Genomic DNA, 19,452 nt, shown 5'->3' on the forward strand with positions numbered 1-19,452 from the left:
AGTGTAGTGAAATGCTTGTGCTTCTAGTTCCGACAATGCAGTGATAACCAACAAGTAATCTAACTAACAATTCCAAAACTACTGTCTTATACACAGTGTAAGGGGATAAGGAACATGTACATAAGGATATATGAATGAGTGATGGTACAGAGCAGCATACAGTAGATGGTATCGAGTACAGTATATACATATGAGATGAGTGTGTAGACAAAGTAAACAAAGTGGCATAGTTAAAGTGGCTAGTGATACATGTATTACATAAGGATGCAGTCGATGATGTAGAGTACAGTATATACATATGCATATGAGATGAATAATGTAGCGTAAGTAACATTATATAAGGTAGCATTGTTTAAAGTGGCTAGTGATATATTTACATCATTTCCCATCAATTCCCATTATTAAAATGGCTGGAGTTGGGTCAGTGTCAATGACAGTGTGTTGGCAGCAGCCACTCAATGTTAGTGGTGGCTGTTTAACAGTCTGATGGCCTTGAGATAGAAGCTGTTTTTCAGTCTCTCGGTCCCAGCTTTGATGCACCTGTACTGACCTCGCCTTCTGGATGATAGCGGGGTGAACAGGCAGTGGTTCGGGTGGTTGATGTCCTTGATGATCTTTATGGCCTTCCTGTAACAACGGGTGGTGTAGGTGTCCTAGAGGGCAGGTAGTTTGCCCCCGGTGATGCGTTGTGCAGTCCTCACTACCCTCTGGAGAGCCTTACGGTTGAGGGTGGAGCAGTTGCCGTACCAGGCGGTGATACAGCCCGCCAGGATGCTCTCGATTGTGCATCTGTAGAAGTTTGAGTGCTTTTGGTGACAAGCCGAATTTCTTCAGCCTCCTGAGGTTGAATAGGCGCTGCTGCGCCTTCACGACGCTGTCCGTGTGAGTAGACCAATTCAGTTTGTCTGTGATGTGTATGCCGAGGAACTTAAAACTAGCTACCCTCTCCACTACTGTTCCATCGATGTGGATAGGGGGGTGTTCCCTCTGCTGTTTCCTGAAGTCCACAATCATCTCCTTAGTTTTGTTGACGTTGAGTGTGAGGTTATTTTCCTGACACCACACTCCGAGGGCCCTCACCTCCTCCCTGTAGGCCGTCTTGTCGTTGTTGGTAATCAAGCCTACCACTGTTGTGTCGTCCGTAAACTTGATGATTGAGTTGGAGGCGTGCGTGGCCACGCAGTCGTGGGTGAACAGGGAGTACAGGAGAGGGCTCAGAACGCACCCTTGTGGGGCCCCCGTGTTGAGGATCAGCGGGGAGGAGATGTTGTTGCCTACCCTCACCACCTGGGGGCGGCCCGTCAGGAAGTCCAGTACCCAGTTGCACAGGGCGGGGTCGAGACCCAGGGTCTCGAGCTTGATGACGAGCTTGGAGGGTACTATGGTGTTGAATGCCGAGCTGTAGTCGATGAACAGCATTCTCACATAGGTATTCCTTTTGTCCAGGTGGGTTAGGGCAGTGTGCAGTGTGGTTGAGATTGCATCGTCTGTGGACCTATTTGGGCGGTAAGCAAATTGGAGTGGGTCTAGGGTGTCAGGTAGGGTGGAGGTGATATGGTCCTTGACTAGTCTCTCAAAGCACTTCATGATGACGGAAGTGAGTGCTACGGGCGGTAGTCGTTTAGCTCAGTTACCTTAGCTTTCTTGGGAACAGGAACAATGGTGGCCCTCTTGAAGCATGTGGGAACAGCAGACTGGTATAGGGATTGATTGAATATGTCCGTAAACACACCGGCCAGCTGGTCTGCGCATGCTCTGAGGGCGCGGCTGGGGATGCCGTCTGGGCCTGCAGCCTTGCGAGGGTTAACACGTTTAAATGTCTTACTCACCTCGGCTGCAGTGAAGGAGAGACCGCATGTTTCCGTTGCAGGCCGTGTCAGTGGCACTGTATTGTCCTCAAAGCGGGCAAAAAAGTTATTTAGTCTGCCTGGGAGCAAGACATCCTGGTCCATGACTGGGCTGGATTTCATCTTGTAGTCCGTGATTGACTGTAGACCCTGCCACATGCCTCTTGTGTCTGAGCCATTGAATTGAGAAGAGGTCAAACGTCTTCACAAGGTTTTCACACACTGTTGCTGGTATTTTGGCCCATTCCTCCATGCAGATCTCCTCTAGAGCAGTGATGTTTTGGGGCTGTTGCTGGGCAACACAGATTTTCAACTCCCTCCAAAGATTTTCTATGGGGTTGAGATCTGGAGGCTGGCTAGGCCACTCCAGGACCTTGAAATGCTTCTTACGAAGCCACTCCTTTGTTGCCCGGGCGGTGTGTTTGGGATCATTGTCATGCTGAAAGACCCAGCCACGTTTCATCTTCAATGCCCTTGCTGATGGAAGGAGGTTTTAACTCAATCTCACGATACATGGCCCCATTCTTTCCTTTACACGGAGCAGTCGTCCTGGTCCCTTTGCAGAAAAACAGCCCCAAAGCATAATGTTTCCACCCCCATGCTTCACAGTAGGTATGGTGTTCTTTGGATGCAACTCAGCATTCTTTGTCCTACAAACACAACGAGTTGAGTTTTTACCAAAAAGTTATATTTTTAGTTTCATCTGACCATTCTTCTGGATCATCCAAATGCTCTCTAGCAAACTTCAGATGGGCCTGGACATGTACTGGCTTAAGCAGGGGGACACGTCTGGCACTGCAGGATTTGAGTCCCTGGCGGCGTAGTGTTACTGATGGTAGACTTTGGTCCCCCCCGTGTGGTTCTGGGATTTTTGCTCACCGTTCTTGTGATCATTTTGACCGCACGGGGTGAGACTTGCGTGGAGCCCCAGATCGAGGGAGATTATCAGTGGTCTTGTATGTCTTCCATTTCCTAATAATTGCTCCCACAGTTGATTTCTTCAAACCAAGCTGCTTACCTGTTGCAGATTCAGCCTTCCCAGCCTGGTGCAGGTCTACAATTTTGTTTCTGGTGTCCTTTGACAGCTCTTTGGTCTTGGCCATAGTGGAGTTTGGAGTGTGACTGTTTGAGGTTGTGGACAGGTGTCTTTTATACTGATAACAAGTTCAAACAGGTGCCATTAATACAGGTAACAAGTGGAGGACAGAGGAGCCTCTTAAAAGAAGTTACAGGTCTGTGAGAGCCAGAAATCTTGCTTGTTTGTAGGTGACCAAATACTTATTTTCCACCATAATTTGCAAATAAATTCATGAAAAATCCTACATGGGATTTTCTGGATTTTCTTATTTTGTGTCATAGTTGAAGTGTACCTATGATAAATTATAGGCCTCATATTTTTAAGTGGGATAACTTGCACAATTGGTGGCTGACTAAATACTTTTTTGCCCCACTGTATATAGGGCAGCAGCCTCTAAGATGCCGGGTGGTGGCCGGCTAGTGATGGCTATTTGTCTGATGTCCTTGAAGTTGTTTTTATGTCTCTTGGTCCCAGTGTTGATGCACCTGTACTGACCTCTCCTTCTGGATGATGGCAGGTTGAACAGGCCGTGGCTCAGGAGGTTGATGTTGATCTTTTTGGCCTTCCTTGGATATCAGGTGCTGTAGGTGTCCAGGGGGGCAGGCAGTGTGCCCCCGGTGATGCGTTGGGTAGACCGTACCACCCTCTGGAGAGCCCTGCAGTTGCAGGCGGTGCAGTTGCCGAACCAAGCGGTGATATAGCCCAACAGGATGCTCTGAATTGTGCATCTGTAAAAGTTTGAGTGTCTTAGGTAACAAGCCAAATTTCATCAGCATCCTGAGGTTGAAGAGGCGCTATTGCGCCTTCACTGCGTTGTCTGTGTGAACCATTTCCAGTTGATGCTTTCCACCTTCTCCAATGCGTTCCCGTCCATGTGGATTGGGGGCATGCTCCCTCAGAGAGAGAGAGTGAGTGAGACACCCTTCACCACCTCCCTGTAGGCTGTCTTGTCATTGTTGTTAATCAGGCCTACTACTGTTGTCTGCAAACTTGATTGAGTTGGAGGCGTGCGTGGCTATGCAGTCATGGGAGTACAGGAGTGGGCTGAGCACGCACCCTTGTGGGGTCCCTGTGGTGAGGATCGGTGAAGTGGAGGTGTTTCTTACCTTCACCACCTGGGGGCGGCCCGTCAGGAAGTCCAGGACCCAGTTGCATAAGGCGAGGTTCATACCCAGGCCCCCGACCTTGGAAGGCACTATGGTGTTGAATGCTGAGCCAATGACCAGCATTCTGACGTAGGTGTTCCTATTGACCAGTTGGATAGGGCAGTGCAATGGCGACTGCATTGTCTGTGGGTCTAGGGTGTAAGGTAGAGGTGATATGATCCTTAACGAGCCTCTCAAAGCACTTCATGATGACAGAAGTGAGTGCTAAGGGGCAATATTACTTTAATTCAGTTACCTTTTGCTTTCTTGGGTACAGGAATCATGGTGGCCATCTTGAAGCAAGTGGGGACAACAGACTGGGATAGGGAGAGATTAAATTTCTGCGTAAACACTCCAGCCAGCTGTTCTGCACATGCTCTGAGGATGTGGCTAGGGATGCTGTCTGGGCCTGCAGCCTTGCGAGAGTTTCTTACATCGGCCATGGTGAATAAGGGCCCACAGTCCTCGGGAGTGGGCCGCGTCGGTGGAACTGTTATCCTCAAAGCAGGCGAAGGTGTTTAGCTTGTCTAGGAGCAAGACGTCGTTGTCCGGGACGTGGCTGGTTTTCCCTTTGTAATCTGTGATTGTCTATAGACCCTGACCAGGTTTTTGCCATTTATCAGTTAACTCAGAAAACCAGCAGGCTCCAGACCTCATAGGGTTAGAGTTGAATACCGCTGGTGTAGGGTTTATTCAATTGGGTTGGGTCAATGTGAGCTATGCTTTAAGTCATCTTTCTCTCTTACTCCTCACCCTCATTAACCCTCCTTCTCATTCCAACTGTAGTTCAGTTCTGTGCTGCTGTCCTGAGTCTGCCCGTATAAGGGCATGTGTAACTGGACAGGTGTTTGTGCAGGTGGGCAGTGGCTTTTGGCTCTGTGTGTGTGTGTGTTTTTGAAATGTCATCAGTCCTCATCAATTCCCTTCACGTTCATCTCTGTTTCCTGTCCACTTCTATTCCAAAATAAAGCAACCCTCTTGAGAAATATTCCTCCGCCAGTCATCCTCCCTACCTCCTTTTTCTTCTCACACCCACATACATCGCTGAGCGGAAGGGGGGGACCAGCTTGTACTAGATTACAGAACGTGGTTGGAGGTGCGTGTGAGTCACCAGATGAGGCAGCTAGAGGTCCTATTTCTACTGTTTAAAGGGCAGTCCTAGTCATCAAGTTCCAGTCTGTCCTCATCTCTCGGTCTTTCTCTCTCTCACTCATTCACACACTCACTGTCCTCCACAGGTGAAACTGTGAGTCAGCCCGCTTCCCATGTCACAATACACCTCTGTTCCTCCTTATTACCCCTTGTCAACACGTCCCCATCGCGGTGTAGATCTTATCTTTTTCACACACCTGCTGCACAGAGTGTATATGCGGGTCCTTGTTGCCTGAACCACTGCTCTTGAGGGAGGTGATGAGGTTGGGGATAGTTACATGTATAGGGATGTAACAGTTCACTAAACCCAAGGTACTTTTTGGGGTGACGGTTCGGTTTCAGTACAGCTGGAAAATAAAATGCCAACCGTAACTAGTTAATTTTTGTTTAGGTGTTCCTCATTGTGAAAACACACGATTTACTCATCAAAAACACGAAAATAAAGTGCATTATGCGTGTGAAATCGATATATAATCACGGCGCAGACATTGTTTAGGTCTACTATGTTTTTCTTACAAAGAGAAAAATATGCATACGTGTGACTCATAAACGGGGAATGGGTGCATATCCGTGGCAATAAACACCTATTGTGTTTAAACACCTAGGCTACTCTACTTGAGTAATGGCGACGTACTGTTTTAACGTTCTATCCACAACACACTGGCCATTGCAATCTACTGGGAAGCCAAAATGTTCCCAAACTGGAGATTTAACGATGATTGAGGATCCTCCTGGTTTGTCTGCCCCCACCTCTCGCCATCGTACAGAACATCGTCACAAAAGTACCGTTTGAAATGCGGCAGTTAAGATGAACATTTGTATTATAATGCGCGCATAGGCATAGCCTATTTTTGTTGTTATTTGTAGGTATTCATTTGCCTTGATAGTGTGGACCGAACTAAGGTCCCCATACCGACCGGTTCGGTACAAACAACGGTTCGGTACAAACAACGGTTCGGTATGTGTACGGTTACAACCCTAGTTACATATCACTTCGACTGCAAGTAGCGTTTTGTAAAAAAAAACATATATATATATTATTGTTGCTAAGTAGCATTAGCTAGCAGACTTATAGTGAGCAATATGTTTGGAACATCAAATCGCAATACATATCGTATTCGCACTTAAGGATAGTGATAATATTGTGAGGTCCCTGGCAATTCCCAGCTCTAGCAGTGATGTAGCAAGAGTTGTCTGTGTCAAGATGGTGAAATGTGTCCCTCCTTGCCCAAACCAGTTTGACAGGTGTTTGTCTGTGCTTGTTTGAATTCAAAGGCGCCACACACAATCCTTTTTTTGACGGCATCCCTTTTGATTTAAACACAACTTTCCCATACATGTTTGCCAATGGAAGAAGTTGTCAGAAAGTAAGGGGCTTTTTGGAACTGAATGCTAAAACATTTGCGAGATAAAGGTGCTCTTATGTCGACCCATTTTGCACACCCCAACTTACCATGTCTTCATCACTGGAAAAGAAACAGTTTGCTATCATTTAAAAGTTTACAAGCAGGGTTGTCAAACTTATTTTTAAATGACGTTGTGTAACCGCTGATAGTCACTTTCTGACAACTTAAAGGAATTCTGAATGGAAGGTTTTGTTCAAATCAAATGGGGTGCTGTCAAAAAGTGACTGAAATCAAATGGATTTTCCCCATAGTAACATTTGAAACCACGAACCAGGTGGTGCTTGAGATGTTCTGTCAGCAGATGAGAGGAATTACTACTGCCCGTCTGAGCCTGTCTGCCTCTGATTACACTTCATGACATCTAGTCCATTCTATTGTATGCTCTGAACAGAGGCTGGCAATAGAACGAAACTAACACAGAGATGGGGAGGGGACATTTGCAGAGGGCGTGGGGGGGATTGGAGAGAAAAGGGCTGATGGGGAGGTTTGGAGAGTGAGTGAGGAATAGGCTGGGGGGGGGGACGGGCGAGCAGTACTGGAGGGCATCAAACAAAGGAGAGGAGAGGAGGCTCCTGGGAGTTGGTGTTCTCGTCTCTCTGCTGACGGTGTGTTTCGTCTGGCCCAGAAAAGCGCTGCAGCCTCAGCTGAGCCACAGCTACTGTGCAATATAGGTGTGTCCGTTGCTTTGTGTCTGGAGGGATAGCCAATGCACACCATAGGTAGTATTCGCATAACTGTTTTTCTTTTGGAGTGCGTTTTCTTTTCACAGCAGCGTGTAACGTCATACTCGAGTGTTGTTTAGCGACCCTCTTACTGCAATATTCAACTGTAAATATGAGATTCACTCCTTACTTCTCTTTCTCTCCGTCTCTGTCCCTCTGCAGTTTATTTATCCCTGTGCATCCTCTTCTTTCTGGGCCTTGTGGTTTGGTGACCTACATCTACTCTACCCATGAGCCCCTGCAACTAGGGCTCAACCGTTTGACCTTGGCCTGACCTCTCACCTCTTCTCCAAAGCCACGCCCCCCTGGTGAAGGTCTGTATCTCTGCTCTTCTGTCTTTGACAGCTGGTCAAACCTCTCAGGGATTTCATGAGATTTGAGGCATCCTGCTATTTGCTTTAGAGCTGTATGCTATGGAGGAGCCTGTCGTTTTCTCTCTAGTGTATGGCGTGTCCATGTGCAACGTCTCTCTGTAGTGGGCGTGTCCATGTGCAACGTCTCTCTGTGGTGGGCGTGTCCATGTGCAACGTCTCTCTGTGGTGGGCGTGTCCATGTGCAACGTCTCTCTGTAGTGGGCGCGTCCATGTGCAACGTCTCTCTGTAGTGGGCGCGTCCATGTGCAACGTCTCTCTGTAGTGGGCGCGTCCATGTGCAACGTCTCTCTGTAGTGGGCGCGTCCATGTGCAACGTCTCTCTGTAGTGGGCGCGTCCATGTGCAACGTCTCTCTGTAGTGGGCGCGTCCGTGTGCAACGTCTCTCTGTAGTGGGCGCGTCCGTGTGTGTAACGCCGTTCTCTCTAGTGTATGGAGCAGTGTGAGAGCGCCGCGGCTCTGCTGGAGTCGGTGAGGGAGCAGGAGGTGCAGTTTGAGCAGCTGACCAGAGCGCTGGAAGAGGAGAGGAGGAGGGTACGCCTCACCAGCCCCCCGTCCCACACCCTCCCACACACACAGGTAACCCCCCTTTTCCCCAGGGGCAATTTCCTCCCAACCCCCAAATACACTTTGTTAGTGGCCTGCGCCTTTCCTAAGCCTCTTTCTAGATTCAGGCGAAAGACCAGTCATCCATCTGTTCACGTATCCCTCATCTGTCCTTCTATCCCATCCCTCCATCATCCAGTGATGACCGTTATCACCCTCCTCCACCCATCACATCCAACCCCCTAATCCTCCGCTCCTCCACCTCAACCAGCACTCTGCATTGTTTGGTTTAACTGTGTGTGTTGCAATTCAGCCCTTGTCCTTTAACACACTGTTTAGATATCGCTACAGCTTTAACATGACCGCGCGTTATACATCTCGCACCTCTGCATAACTCCAACATCACTTGCCGTACCCGCAACCCAAAGCCTTCATACCACCCTTACATACCATGGAATTCAAGCTATCGTCATCTTCGCTCCAGCATGTTGTCCAAACTGTACCTGGAAGGATGCTGTCAGTTGTCATGCATGCAGCCTTGTTCCACCACCTAAAATGTTGTGGAAGATGCCGTCGTTTTAAGCCAGTACACCGTATCAACTCGATGCGGTGCCTCCTAATGTGATTCTCATAGGTGACCATGTTGGTCATATGCTCGTATGCTTTACCATGCTATTAGAGCCCTGAAGAGACATGGAGAAGTGTTTTTACTGAGTACACATCAGGGAAGATGAATGGGGTTGCCGTTTTGCTTTTATAATCCTAGCAGGGCTAATTGGCATGTTTTAGGTTGCCAGTCTCCTCTCCCATTTTTAGTCTCGCAGCGTGCTAAGCAATGTCTCATGACTACCGTTGGGTGTGTGTTGCCTCTCTCGGTGTAAGTGTCCCTTGTTTATAACAATGTATCATTCCAAGGTTAGACTCCAAAACACGCATACACAGCTATCTCGACACTTAAGACATTTGCTGTTGTTAACTTGTTACCGTAACGGCTTTAGAATTTGAAGGGAAATATTCCTTTTCTCCCCGGCTCCTATATTGTGGTGGAACTGGCCTGGCCCCTTGTGGACAGAGCAGGCATTACACCCAGCCACACATCTAAAGTGTGCAGCACATGCCCAGCATTTTTGCCTGTATCCTCCTGCCTTCATTAAAGTGATCTAACATAAAATGAGTGGTGAAAGGCAATGGTGGGGTCATTGATTACCTCAAAGAGGGCAGAAGGATGCATTATCAACATTTTCAGATATGGCCCATGACTGTGAGGTACTGAGAAAACGGGGTCAGTTTGGTTAATGTGTCATGATGTCAGCAGTGTTGGGGTGGTTGTAAGACGACATAGACCAGTTAGATCCTCTGTCTCTGAAGATGCCTGTGAATTTGATTGTGTTCTCTCCTGTTGCTCTCTCCTACTCAGAACGGGCGCCTGGGGGAGGCAGACATAGAACGACTGAAACTGAGTGAGGGATACATCAACGGGACACAGGTGAGTGTATGTGTGTGCTGGTTGGGTGTGAGATGTTCTGTGTGTGTGTGTGCTGGTTGGGTGTGAGATGTTCTCTGTGTGTGTGTGTGTGTGTGTAACATTGTGTGTGTGTTTATTACAGTACAGGATGGTGGACCCAGTGCATGGCGTTCTAGACGAGAGCTGCACACCAGAAGATGATTCACAGGACGTACAGTCTGTCTTCTCAGACGATGGAACAAATGGACGGAGGGCAGGGAACGCGGTATGGACACACACACACACACACTTTCTACTGTAACTAATATGTAACTGAAAATAACTTCCTCCATGGTGAACAAAATGTTATCTACAACTTCCTGTCTCATCGTGATGTACTTCCTCTTCTTCAGATGAAGAAGGTGATCACCTCACGTACCGTCCTTCCCTCTGATTCGATGTCTATCGACGGAGGACTGTCCGTCTCAGGTATGGGCGGTTACAGTGCCACTCTGGACCGTACCTACAGGCAGGCTGGAGGGGGGGACTACCCCACAGCCACGGTCCCCAGGAACTACCACTACGGCCCCGCGGGGGGTTACGATGACTACAGGAGCGCCCCGCCCTCCGAGGCCTACGCCAGCCTGAGTAGAGGCACACGCATGGACGACCGCTACAGGTCAGACAGACTGTAAAGTTTGTAGACGTGCTAAAGAGCACTAAAGAAAGGCTTCACGATAAGTATTCCTTTGTGAAGATGTCCTTATCTTTGGGATAAATTGATCTTCTCCCCCTCTTCTCCAGACCTGCGGATGGGTACAGGACCCTGGACTCTGGGTACCGCGCCCCCAGCAGACAGCAGCTGGACCCCTACGCAGCCCAGCCCCAGGTGGGGCGAGGGGTGAGGGGTGTGGGCAGTGCCCTGGAGCTGGGGGGCATGCGCTACGCCCACCAGGCCCACTTTGGTGTGGAGGATGACCAGAGGAGTCTGGGATATGATGATATGGAGTATAGTATGGCTCCTCCTCCCATGCACCCAGGGTACGGCACCATGCCACGACTAGGACCAGGCCCTGGAGGACTGGACAGACGCAGGCTCCGGTACAAACACACAGACAGAGACACACTCATGATCCCTGGGTAACAGCACACACCCAAATCACTCTATCAGTGTGCATGTACGCAATACTCTGGTACCGACACACACACTCCCACTACACACAACACACTCTCACTAAATCACTACATACACACAACACACTCCCACTAAACCACTACACACACCACACACACACACACACACACACACACACACACACACACACACACACACACACACACACACACACACACACACACACACACACACACACACACACACACACACACACACACACACACACACACACACACACACACACACACACACTAAACCACTACACACAACACTCTCACTAAACCACTACACACAACACTCTCACTAAACCACTAAACCACTAAACCATTACACCCATTACACACAACACACAAACACACACAACACACTCTCACTAAACCACTACACACAACACACTCTCACTAAACCACTACACCCACACTCTCACTAAACCACTACACCCACACTCTCACTAAACCACTACACCCACACTCTCACTAAACCATTACACACACACACTCTCACTAAACCATTACACACAACACACTCTCACTAAACCACTCCACTCTCACTACTACACTACAACACACTCCCACTACACACAACACACTCCCACTACACACAACACACTCCCACTACACACAACACACTCCCACTACACACAACACACTCCCACTACACACAACACACTCCCACTACACACAACACACTCCCACTACACACAACACACTCCCACTACACACAACACACTCCCACTACACACAACACACTCTCACTACACACAACACACTCTCACTACACCCACACTCTCACTACACACACAACACACTCCCACTACACACAACACACTCCACTACACACAACACACTCCCACTACACACAACACACTCCCACTACACACAACACACTCTCTCACTACACACAACACACTCTCACTAAACCACACACACACTTCTCACTACACACAACACACTCTCACTAAACCACTACACACTCTCACTAAACTTCCATTGGTCCCTTAGGAGTTGCGAGGACACTTTGGACGGAGACATGGGAGGAGTCGACCCCTACACCTGGGGCGTCAACATGGCGATGGAGAAACCACTAACACATGGCCATTGGTCCCTCATTGGACAGCACCCTGAGGAAGGGCCCGCCCACTTCCTGGAGACAACCGGAGCTTCCGGAGGTCATCGCCATGTTGAACTACCGACTGGACCCGGTCAAAACCAATGCCGCTGCCTTCCTCCAGCACCTCACCTTCAAGAACGACAAGGTAAAACGCAATGCTTTGTATACCTGCAAACACCGATTTTGTTTTGAAATGATGAATATTGCGAGTGTTACAGCACTGCTGTCAGCGTGCGTTTTTAAAATGGGTTTGGTGTGTGACCATGCTGGTGGCGTGTGTCTAGGTGAAGTCGGAGGTGCGTCGTTTAAAGGGGATCCCTTCTCTGGTCTCGTTGCTGGACAACCCCAAGAAGGACGTGCACCACTCGGCCTGCGGGGCGCTCAAGAACATCTCATACGGACGAGACCACGACAACAAGATCGCCATCAAGAACTGTGACGGCATCCCAGCCTTAGTCCGGCTACTGAGGAAGGCCAGAGAGCAGGACCTCACAGACACCATTACAGGTAGTACTACCGTTATGTCTTATCATTTGCTCTACAGGTTTCTTTTCTCTAACGAGGTGGTGCTTATGAGTAAGGCAGGGGGAAGGCCCAGAAGGACTTGTGTTTTTGAACATGTGTAACTGCCATTTCCTGCAATCTAGAGCCTTAAATGATAACAAATAGTGTTTTTTAAATGTATTTTTACGTAGTGGCACAGCCTGTCCACACGGTGGCGCAGCACCCAGTTTACGTTTCGGGGAGAACCCTGCATTTCTATTACTGTACTACTTGTGGGACAGAGACACCAGTACGATCATGTAGCATTCCTAGTCTACTTCAACTCTAGAACCTACACTGAGTATACCAAACATTAAGAACACCTTCCAAATATTGAGCCTCGATTCATCAGGGCATGGACTCCACCAGGTGTCGAAAGCGTTCCACAGGGATGCCATGTTGACTCGATGCTTCTCATAGTTGTCAAGTTGGCTGGATGTCCTTTGGGTGGTGGACCGTTCTTGATACACACGGAAAACGGTTGAGCTTAAACGCAGCAGCGTTGCAGTTCTTATCACCTTCAAACCGGTGTACCTGGCACCTGCTACCCCATTCTCAAAGTCACTTAAATCTTTTTTTCTTTCTTTCACCCTCTGAATGGCACACGTGCACAATCCATGTCTCAATTGTCTCGAGGCTTAAAAATCCTTCTTTTACCCCCTGTCTCCTCCCCTTCATCTACACTGATTGTAGTGGATTTAACAAGTGACCTCAATAAGGGATCATAGTGTTCACCTGGATTCACCTGGTCAGTCCGTCCATGAAAAGAGCTGGTGTTTTTAACGTTTTCTATACATAAGTAACTGCCAAAATAATGGCAACACCACGAGCCAGAACAGCATAGATTCTACATGTCTGGAGACTCTATTGGAGTATTGCGCCATTTTTCCACAAGAAATTCCATCATTTGGTGTTTTGCTGACGGTGGAAAGGTTTCAGGCTCCGTTCCAGAATTGGTTTGAGATCTAGTGACCTGAGACGACCGTGGCATATGGTTTACGTCATTTTCATGCTCCTCAAACCATTGTGTCCCACTCGTGCCCTGTGGATGGGGGCATTATCATCCGATGGGAGCATAGACACGGTGGACAAAATAATGGCCTGCCCATCATTTTTATACATGACCATGACCCATTTTTATACATGCTGGCCTTGTTGATATTGTTTTGGCAGTTACCTGTACTTTGTGATTGGACTCCGAGAACAGAGAGTCATGAAAAACGCTGAAGAATGCGTTCTCTTCTTCCTCAGGCACACTGTGGAACCTTTCGTCTCACGACTCGGTGAAGATGGAGATCGTGGACCACGCGTTACACGCCCTCTCTGACGAGGTGATGGTGCCGCACTCTGGCTGGGAGAGGGGGCGTGACGGAGGAGAAGAGAGCCTCAAACCACGCCACCTGGAGTGGGAGACGGCCCTCACCAACACGGCTGGCTGTCTGAGGCACGTGGATGGAGAGGAAATGGAGGGCTGGCGATCAGCGGAGGAGATGAAGGCAACGGGAATAGCTGTTGGATCCGAGGGGTAATATAAACCATTTTAATGTCCATATTTTATTTTCTTGTTCAGGAACGTGAGCTCAGAACGTAGCGAGGCCAGACGGAAGCTGAGAGAGTGCACGGGATTGGTGGACTCGCTCATGTACATTGTCCAATCACAGATCAACCGCAAAGATGTGGACAACAAGGTAATTTATTGCTTAGATCTGATTATGTAATTTTTGGGGTGGTACATAAAAAAATATATGTATTTTGCAATATACATGATTGAATAAAGATGCTTTTAAACCTCTACTCTCCATCTCTCTCTGTGTGTAGTTGGTGGAGAACAGTGTGTGTCTGCTGAGAAATCTGTCCTATCAGGTTCACCGGGAGGTTCCTGGCTGCGAGCGCTACCTGGAGGCCGCGCCCCTAAACCAGGGCCCTGTCCCCGGATCCAACAAGGCCAGCTGCTTCGGCTCACGGAAGGGCAAAGGTCAGTAACCGGCCTGTTTTTAAGGTCATAGTATACACCCTGTGTGTTCTGTGGCTAGAGGTAGAACGTTTCCCTTAACCCCAGATCTAGAATCAGATTACCCTCGCCCCAGTCCTGACTCATTAACAGGGGATGAATCTGTGGTTAGTGGAAACGTAACCCTACTCGGTGTGCTTTTTTTTTTTTTTTTGATGCCCGGGGCTGAGTTTTTAAAAATGTTTTGTTTTTGCTTGTTGGTGGCTGGGATTCATGTTTTTCACACTCCGTCCCTCCCTCTCCCTCTGTCCTCCTCCTTTTGTTCCCGTCCTGTTTTAGATGAGTGGTTTTCCACAGGTAAGATTCTCTTCTTTAGTGTCCTATTGCGCTATGGCTGAACAAGGGCTTTTCCTAACGCTGGCTGGCCTTAACATTGCCTTTCCTTTAGTCCGTAGGTTTTGTAGGTGGGGACTTGTCATACTGAGTGCATGCTGTTCAACTAGTGGCCACGTTTGCATGATACCATGATGTCATTGAGGGGAATTTGCATCTATTAAAAATGGCTGAGGTGGAACCGATTCAAATGTCTTTTTAAAATCAGAATGATCTCTAGATGGTTGGGTTTCTCTCCAGGTCAGAAAGATGCGGATGACGGGAGTGCGGACCAGGTCGATATCCCAAAGAGGACGACGCCTGCCAAAGGTGAGTCAAAACGCCAGATGAAAGCACAGCGTACATGCGACACACACACAATCCGTTCCTAAAATCCCTCTTCCTACCAGGCTATGAGCTGTTGTTCCAGCCTGAGGTGGTGCGTGTCTACACTTCCCTGCTGAGAGAGAGCAAAAACCCCTCAGTGCTAGAGGCAGCAGCCGGAGCCATACAGAACCTGTGTGCCGGACGCTGGACTGTGAGTGGACAGCCTCTGATCTCTCACCTTTCACTGAGATCTCCACCACGTCTCGCGTCTCATTGTCTGATTTCATAGCATTACCCCAATGGTGTTGGTTGCTGCTTTCTCCTCAGGATAACTTCTCTGTTCAGAATGGTAATGGTTCTAACCATCTCTCTCTCGCTCTCTCAATCAGTATGGCCGGTATATCCGGGCCACGGTACGTCTGGAGAAGGGCCTACCTATGATGGCAGAGCTGCTGGCTCATGGGAACGACCGTGTGGTCAGAGCCATGTCCGGGGCCCTGAGGAACCTGGCCATCGACAACCGCAACCGCGAGCTGCTCGGTAAGTTTGCGTGTGCATCAGTCGCCTGTTAGTTATCACAACTTCACATGAGGAAAGACTGCTTCATTAGCATATAGAAAGGTCTTTCCTTCCTGGATTGCTTCAGAGCCACTCCTTCGTCTGTGTTGTTGCTCATCTGAGCTGTCCTGTCCTCCCTCAGGTAAGCACGCCGTGCCCCACCTGGTGGCAGACCTGCCGGGTGGCCAGAGCCAGTCTGCACGACCTCTGTCTGAGGAGACAGTGGTGTCTGTGCTGAGCACGCTCACTGAGGTGCTGGGCAACAGCCTGGAGGCCGCCAAGACCCTCAGGGCCTCCCAAGGCATCGAGAGACTGGTGCTCATCAATAAGGATGGGTAAGTGTGTGTGTGTGTGTGTGTGTGTGAACTGAAGCTCATTAACAAGCATGTTCTGTGTGTGTGCACATTTGTTTGAGACGAATAGGTCAAAGTGTGTCCATACAGCGCGTCTAACCGAGCGCATGTCTATTGGTCCTGCAGTAAGCGGTCCGAGCGGGAGGTGCGCGGGGCAGGCCAGGTGTTGCAACTGGTGTGGGGGCATAAGGATCTGCGGCGCCCCCTGGAAAAGGACGGCTGGAAGAAGACTGACTTCATGGTGAACCTCAACACATCCGCCAACGGCCCCTCTGCACGCACCAACGGGACCTACGAGGAAACGACCATGCCAATGCTAGACAAAGGTGAGACTGGGAATAGTTTTATTTCATTTTTTTCTGCGTCAGACTTGCTTCTTTGACAGAAAGTTGAAGTTGGACATAAAATATACAGTATGTAGGAGTTGTAGGGAAGCAAGCGGGATGTAATGGCTTTTGTTATTTCCACAGGGGCGAAGAGAGACATGATTCCACTGAATGACTTAGGCCCTGGTGAGTATCCATGGAAACACTGTCAAAGCTGAGCCCGAAGATTAGATTTTTGTAAAAACAAATATAAAAAAAAAACTGTTTATCAATGTTGATTTCATGCTCTTCCACTTTAGAAGCCTACTCCACACTGGATCAGCGGGAGAGGAGACGCTCTCTGGACAACTCCCTCGACACCACAGACACTTTACAGGTAACACCCCCTGCCGCCCTGTACACATGGTTTCTTTAACTTAAACACACTTCCCTTTATTAACCTTCTCCTTCACACCTTTTTCGGGTTGACGACGTCACCTCTACTCACGGTATCTCTTCCACCACCTCTTTCTCTCTTCTCTCTCTCTCTCTCTCTCTCTCTCATGCCGTCTCAGCGTGGGGTGTACGGGGGCAGAAAGGGTTCCCTGCCTCTGTTGGACTCCTACGATGGTTAGCCCCCCCCCTCCCCTCTCCCTCCCTGCATGTAACAGCATGGTACGTTTCACCTCTTGTCCTGCATGGACTCTAAATAGCCATCCGTTCTCTTATAACTTATGACCTTTTCTCTTGTAACTCTGTCTGTTTTGTATTATTCCAGTACCTTGCTTTTGTACCCAGTATAATGCGCAGTGAAAACTGATTGAAGGCTTTCACACCGGTATAGTATGCGGTGTGGCCTTGTACTTGTGCACTGCGGTGTATCATAAACCCTAAAACTAACAGTATTCCCTAGGCACTTGCATTTTGTCATATTGTGTATAGACTGACATACTCGTACCACAAAATCGGCTTGTGTGCGGTTTGTTTTACTCTTAAAATATTACCACATGCACTGATAACATAGTATTTATCATTGTCTTTTTCCTCCAGAAGAACTGATGGTGTGCATTACCCAGGGTGAGCTGCCCCAACCCTGCCATTGCTGAGCAGAGAACACTAGAGGCCCATGGACTTGCTCTCTCTCATCCCCCTCTTTCTCTCCTTCCATCGCAAGGCTATGGGGGTTGGCATCCAAAGAAAGTGGTTGTGTTGCAATCAGAGTGATATTAAACACTCAAACTGAACACACACACACCATAGTAGCGTCAGAAATATATTCCCTGTTATTTAAATTATATTGATATTCCCTTTTCTCAAGGCAATCGTCTTTGACAATCATTGTTTATTTCTGTTTTCTGGTTACTTTCATCCAACATTTGGCTCAATGAGTGTTTCCTGTCGTTTATTAGAATCCTCATACTCATCCAAGTGTTGTGTTATTTTCATCGTCGTGAATCGGATTACTGCCATCTGCATCCTGAGATGAATTTATTTTTAATATCTGTAGGGTATGTGTTTGTATATAAAAAGAGGAAATGTTTTGATTGGGGAGGAAGGTGTCTATACCTTTTTTTAGGGTTGATTTTAATTTAAGTGGTACCCAGATTGGGATTGGTGAGCGGAAAGGTCATGCGTGGCTGCTGGACCAATGGGGCTCGGTCCTCAAAGGTTCAGAATGTTTGTATAGGAGTTATTTTCACCTTTTTTAGGTATATTACATGCTGGTTGGTTTTGGGGTAGTTGGGAGGAGCGTGTGAGGCCGGTGTGTAAGTGAGGGCCATACAGGAGACCTGAGGTGTGTGTGTGTGTGTGTGTGTGTGTGTGTGTGTGTGTGTGTGTGTGTGTGTGCATGAGTGGTTTTATTTAACAAACAACCCATATGAGCCTGTTTTTATTTTTAAGGACTTCATATTGTGTGCTTTCATGTTTTTTTTTACTCCTTTTGCAAATATCATTTTTGTTGTTGTCTCGGTTCTTTTCAATTGTAGCTTTTACAGATGTACCAACTGCCTCTATTTCTTTTGTTGTGATACCTTATTACATTTTTTTTTACATTGCTATTTTTTTTGGAACCCTCCTGAGTCTGTGGTCAACGATGGCTGTGAGAGTGCGATCTCATACACCTATTGGAGTGTGGGTTTTGCTGCTGCTGTGCCGGTAGCAGGAATACTACCACAGCTCTTAGTCCTACATTTGCTCATACGCTCGATAACATTCCAACACTAAACTATAACACTAGGGACGCATTCCCCACACTATTATACAGAACCCCACTACAGACCCGGGGCCTGTTCCCTAAGGGTGGATTGTTTTGGAACACTTCCGTGATCAATCTTTTGCATAGAGCTGGCAGATTCTTGGTTCCGCATGTTAAACATTAATCGTCTGTTCTATCAGCAATGCTCTGAACCTCCTATACCACTAACAATAACACTAGTTCAGTCAGTACTTGCTGTTACACTAGCCAGAACAATGTGCTGTACGTATGGACCCAAAAGGCATTGGTTGAAAAAGAGGGGTTGGTTTTCTGTAGAAATTACACTTATGTTTCGGGAGAATTGGATTCCTCAGAGGAAACTCAAGTATAAACAGACGGTAGGACCAGACTTGAGCATAGACTAGGGGGGGGGAATGAAAAGCACATTTTGGGAGCATTTTTTTTGTATGATTTTTTTATATATACTTTGACTTTTCATTTTGTGTCCGTGTTTTGGGTTTTTAATATTGTTTTCTGATTTGGGAATGGTTGTTGGGAGTGGTGGGTGAAGCATTATGCAATCTCTATTCTACTTTTTATTTTAGTCTGCTTTTGTAACTTTTCTTTAATGGCAAAGGAGACTACTCAACTTTTTATTTTTTTTATATTGTTGCCACATGCGTCGTTTCTCTGTAGCATTGCCTATTCATGTACAAATATGATGAACTTGCCTTGGCTCTGAAAAGTTTCATTTTCTTCAGTAAGAGTATGTAACTGGCAATGCTGTTTTTATAAAATAAAGATCTTTTCTCAGACCAGATTTGATGTTTTTAAAGGGCTACTTCTGG

General features: G+C 47.8%; 1 pseudogene across 1 annotated transcript in view; it reads left to right on the plus strand.

Annotated features, from left to right (window-relative positions):
• Positions 1–19,419, plus strand: part of LOC124010511 — a 33,710-nt pseudogene extending 14,291 nt beyond the window's left edge. Inside the window, exons 2-21 of the transcript XR_006834456.1 lie at positions 7,513–7,664; positions 8,151–8,300; positions 9,685–9,753; positions 9,875–9,997; positions 10,125–10,390; positions 10,516–10,812; positions 11,890–12,143; positions 12,283–12,505; positions 13,793–13,985; positions 14,112–14,229; positions 14,360–14,516; positions 15,126–15,194; positions 15,275–15,402; positions 15,581–15,731; positions 15,892–16,084; positions 16,229–16,428; positions 16,573–16,614; positions 16,728–16,804; positions 16,983–17,037; positions 17,458–19,419. The product of XR_006834456.1 is annotated as a catenin delta-1-like (transcript). The remainder of the gene's footprint in view (positions 1–7,512; positions 7,665–8,150; positions 8,301–9,684; positions 9,754–9,874; positions 9,998–10,124; positions 10,391–10,515; positions 10,813–11,889; positions 12,144–12,282; positions 12,506–13,792; positions 13,986–14,111; positions 14,230–14,359; positions 14,517–15,125; positions 15,195–15,274; positions 15,403–15,580; positions 15,732–15,891; positions 16,085–16,228; positions 16,429–16,572; positions 16,615–16,727; positions 16,805–16,982; positions 17,038–17,457) is intronic.
• The last annotated feature ends 33 nt before the right edge of the window (positions 19,420–19,452 follow it).

This window comes from Oncorhynchus gorbuscha, linkage group LG23 (assembly GCF_021184085.1).
Source record: "Oncorhynchus gorbuscha isolate QuinsamMale2020 ecotype Even-year linkage group LG23, OgorEven_v1.0, whole genome shotgun sequence".
NCBI classification, from domain to species: domain Eukaryota; kingdom Metazoa; phylum Chordata; class Actinopteri; order Salmoniformes; family Salmonidae; genus Oncorhynchus; species Oncorhynchus gorbuscha.